The following is a 4,486-nucleotide window of genomic DNA, read 5'->3' on the forward strand; positions in this document are numbered from 1 at the left end:
TTGTCCATTCTAGGCTACTGTAGTAAATTGGCGGGAACCTTCCCGAAGAAGCGCCGCTCCAGATGAAGATATTATTGGCTCGTTAAGACATAATAAAAACACAACAATTCTTAGTTTCAGGGGATTTGACCTTATAATATACGTATAACCTTATAATTATTATAGACATGGATGGTCTATGGATTATACACTAAGGAAAACTGTATATATTATATTTTATGTCTGCCAATAAATCCCCCTAAATCCAACAGTTTCTTTAAAAGGTGAATATTTGTCAGTGTTCTGTTTAATAGTTTCTTCTGCTATCAAGTTTAAGGTCTAGATTTGGTTACTGGATCTCCTCGGTTGACCAAAGTCCCTGAACTTTTTAAAACTGAATGAAGTGACTGTATGTGTCTCTGCACCAGCTGCTGCTGATGTCCTGTTTATATTATGATAAAAGCAATTGAAGAGAAGTGGCAATGTCTCATGGAGGTGTCTGTCTGGGTAAGAAATAACAACACAAGGCCCAAAAGCTTCTGGAAAGATTTAATCTCACTTACTTTCACTGTTCTAACAAACAGTCAGGGTGATGTCAGATGCAGAAAATGCTGCTTAAAATAACTCTGATCAATCATTGAGGCTAATATCCATGATGAGATATCATAATCTGAGAGGACACGTGGACCATCGCTGCTTTCAGACTCTGTGATGACTGTAACAAGAATGTTTGACGCTGTGGTGGAAGCTGACCCAAAACAGGAGGACATTAATGTGCATGCAGTTCTTTACCAACTCCTTAAAAATGTGAAGTGAAACAAACGAAAGACTAAAGATGGCGTCTACCTGCTCTAACACACACACACACACACACACAGACACACGTTCCATAGAGCTTCCCACCAGAGCAACAGCTCCACAGGAGGCAGAAGTGTTGGGCTCGCCGAGCTCACTGAAGTATGGATTTACTGCGACACTTTTCTTCAAACACAATCTGGCTTTGTCTATTGATTACCAATCAGCTTTTAACTGAGGACAGGTCAGCAGCAAATTAAAACAGACTTGAGTTAGCTCAAATAATACTGCGTAATTCTCCCGACATCTCACACACAAGTGTCTCAGAATTTCTTTACATTTTTTACATTTTGGTGATGGGGTTGAGGGGAGGTGGGGAGGGCATTTAAAAGACAAAACATTTACCCAAACACATGGGTAAAGGTACAATAAAAAAATAAATTATCACCTCGATAAACCCAAAAAATAAAATATTCATATTTGCTCTCTCTTATTCCTGCTCCGGTAGTGGAGTTCCCGTTGCTGTCCAGCAGGGGGCGGTGCTGCGTCACAGCCGGCCTCTGGAACTTGTTGAAGGAAGCATAAAGGGACGGATGTGATTGGCCGACACTTGTCTCATCAGGACCAATCAGATGAGACCAGTGGTGACGTCTTCAAATGAACCGTGCCCAATTCGGTTGACAGTCACAGGACCATGAACTGTGTTTTCTTTGTCCGTGTCGTGGCAGCTTTTGAGGCTTTGAGACAATAATTAAACATTATCGCTCAAATTTTAAACACGTTTAAAAAAAGATGTTGTCCAAATTAATGATTCTATGCAAATTATGATAAAAAAAACAAACTAAAAAGTATATAAGATTTTTTACACTGGAACACAGTTCAATGCACTGAACATTCATTTTATTATTTTGTATGATTTTGCGCAGTTTGCCATATTGTGATTTCATCACATATATATATGTATATAATATATGTAAGAAAAATATTCCTCTTATTAAATATTCTTGTTATTCAACCATTTCACACAGCCCTAACTTAAAGACTAAGGCTGGTATTAATATATATTATTTCTTATTGTCAACAAATCCCATGAAAAGACCAAAAACAAACAACACGTTCTGACTTCCTGTCTCTGGCTCTCAGCCTCAAGCCCATTTCTTTCCTATAACATCTCCAGTAGGAATTCATTTAAAATGGATCACACACACAGCTCACAAAACAACCCCACCACAAAGACCAGTAAGTAGCTGTTTCTGGAGCTTCTGTATCACACAACCCATCATTTCTATTTTATCAAGCACTTAAAAATGACTTCACATCCGTGTTGGCTTAGTAAATTCTTGACATTTGAAAAAACAGCAACAGGAAGTAGTAAATGGAAGCTGTTCTGGAGCCTTTTTGATCTTCAAAAGTCAACACGGACAAAAACTCTTCCAAGCTTTAAAAAATAAATGAAAAGAAAATTCGAACAATTACCCACAACTGAGCAACTCCATCTTCTGAGGAAGATTGAAAGCTCCAGAAAAGCTACTCAAAGAACGTTGCGGACAGATTGTTTTGTCAACTGCTGTTTCCAAATTTAAGAATAAATCTTCAGGGTCACCCTGGTGTCCGAGGGGTTAAGGCGCCGAGTCGCCAACAACGAACCACAACATCCCCAAAATAGAGTCTGAAGATTGGTGTCGCCTATCTACAGTCGGCTACCAAAGAAAATACCCCCAAAATAATTTGATACGTAAAAATAACTTCCAATCTCAGATTTATAATTTCCTTAAACAGTTGGTCACTGTAGTTTTAACAAACGTCACTCAAACAGGAGGAAATAGTGCATTTGTTTGGGACTATTTTCAGCTGCGGATGAATCCACATTTGGTGCTCTGGTGAGTGTTTGTGGCAGCGGGACGTGTGTGTGTGTGTGATTGAGTCAAAATAAACTACAGTGTGTGTGTGTGTTAATGATGAAGTAACGTGTCGCCGAGCTCAACACACTGATGTGTTATGAATAGCTTCTGGACAACAATGGAGCTCTACGGCACAGAGGACGACGATACATCAGACTCTGGATACACAGACAAAACTTGTTAATAGTATTTGTTTGAGTTTTTCTTTTAATTGGATTTGTTGACGATTAGAAAAATATCAGCAGACCAGATTTGGGGAAAGTGACACTTATGCTTTACACAATAACCCAGAGGATGATTTTACAGGACACCGACTACTAACGTTTTTCTTTGAGTTAAGCCCCCAAAACAGACACACAACGTTTTGGAAATCATCTATATTCTCTCCTTAAACCCTACTTCTACGTTGCACTTTATCTCCGTTCTCCCTGTTGGCGAAGCTGCCCTCTGCACTGCTGGAGAGAAAAAAAAAGGAAAAAAAGTCGCCGTCTATCATCGCCATCGCCATCTATTGCTTTAACAGATGATTGGATGTGTTTCTGAGTGCGTCGCCGAGGTAACGCTAAAAAGAGTCATGTTCACCTGTCCAGGTTTGGTTTTCTGTAGAGAAAGAAGAGTGGAGGAGGTGGTGGTGGTGGTGGGGAGTCAGGGAGTGAAGAGGGGAGGGAGGATGTTGAGTGAGTGTTGGCCAACTTCAGTGGGAGGCCCCCGGGACTCAGCTGATTGGTGGTTTCAGAGAGGATGCTCTGTCCCGGTGTGCTGTCAAACAGCTCCACAGACAACTGTCCCCAGGGTGTGTGTGTGTGTGTGTGTGTGTGTGTGTGTGTGTGTGTGTGTGTGTGTGTGTGTGTGTGTGTGTGTGTGTGTGTGTGTGTGTGTGTGTGCTCTTGTTCTTCTATCTTGTTGAGGATCAATTTGAGTTTTGAGACCTTGGGAGTGATGACATTTTTTGCAGGTCTTCACATCCTACAAAGTCTGACTTGGTGTTTTGGTTAAAGACTGCCTCCACTCATGTGTTTTTTCTTTTTCTTCTTCTTCATATTAAACCTTAATATATGAGCTTCACTTCACCTTAAATCCTGAGCTTAAAGATTCCCTCCAGACGCGTTTTTAAGACAAAAATTGTCTGCTTTTAATATTAGTTTGTGTCTGTTTTTACTATTAAAAAAGAGCCTCATTAAAATTCTTTGAATTACATTTACTACTGGTCCTAATTTCCTTTTTCTTGACCAGGAATGGCTGCCATCGTACATACACGTCTGTAACTCAGATTAAAGGAGAGCACAGAGAAACTTAATGTTAAAACGTCCTTCTAGTGTGAAACTCTGCACACACATCATTCTGCACAGTGATGCTCAAAAATCCAGGTGAGGTAATAAAAAGCTAAATATACTTGCGAGTGGAGGATGACTTTAAGGTTAGACTTTAATGGTTAAGGTCAGGGGACTGGGTAATGCATCATGTCAATGCATGTCCTCACAAATATAGGAGTACAAATGTGTGTGTGTGTGTTTGTTTTGCAGAGCCTCAAACAGACAGAGGTTCTCCATATCATCTTGAAGTTTCAGTCATTTCGGCTCCACTGTCCCACCTGCTGGCCGTTGCTATAGTAACTACTCGACTGTAGAATGCCCACGTAGCCATGGTGACGTCCTGAATATCCTTCTTCCATATTAACAGCCGTCTTGATGCTTAGAAACGCAGCGGCACGACCTGCAATGATGTACGACCTGAACTAACAACAAGCTGTGCGTGTGTGTCTGTGTGTGTGTCTGTGTGTGAGTGTGTCTGTGTGTGTGTGTGTCTGTGTC

This window comes from Anoplopoma fimbria, chromosome 17 (genome assembly GCF_027596085.1).
Source record: "Anoplopoma fimbria isolate UVic2021 breed Golden Eagle Sablefish chromosome 17, Afim_UVic_2022, whole genome shotgun sequence".
In the NCBI taxonomy this organism is placed as follows: Eukaryota; Metazoa; Chordata; class Actinopteri; order Perciformes; family Anoplopomatidae; genus Anoplopoma; species Anoplopoma fimbria.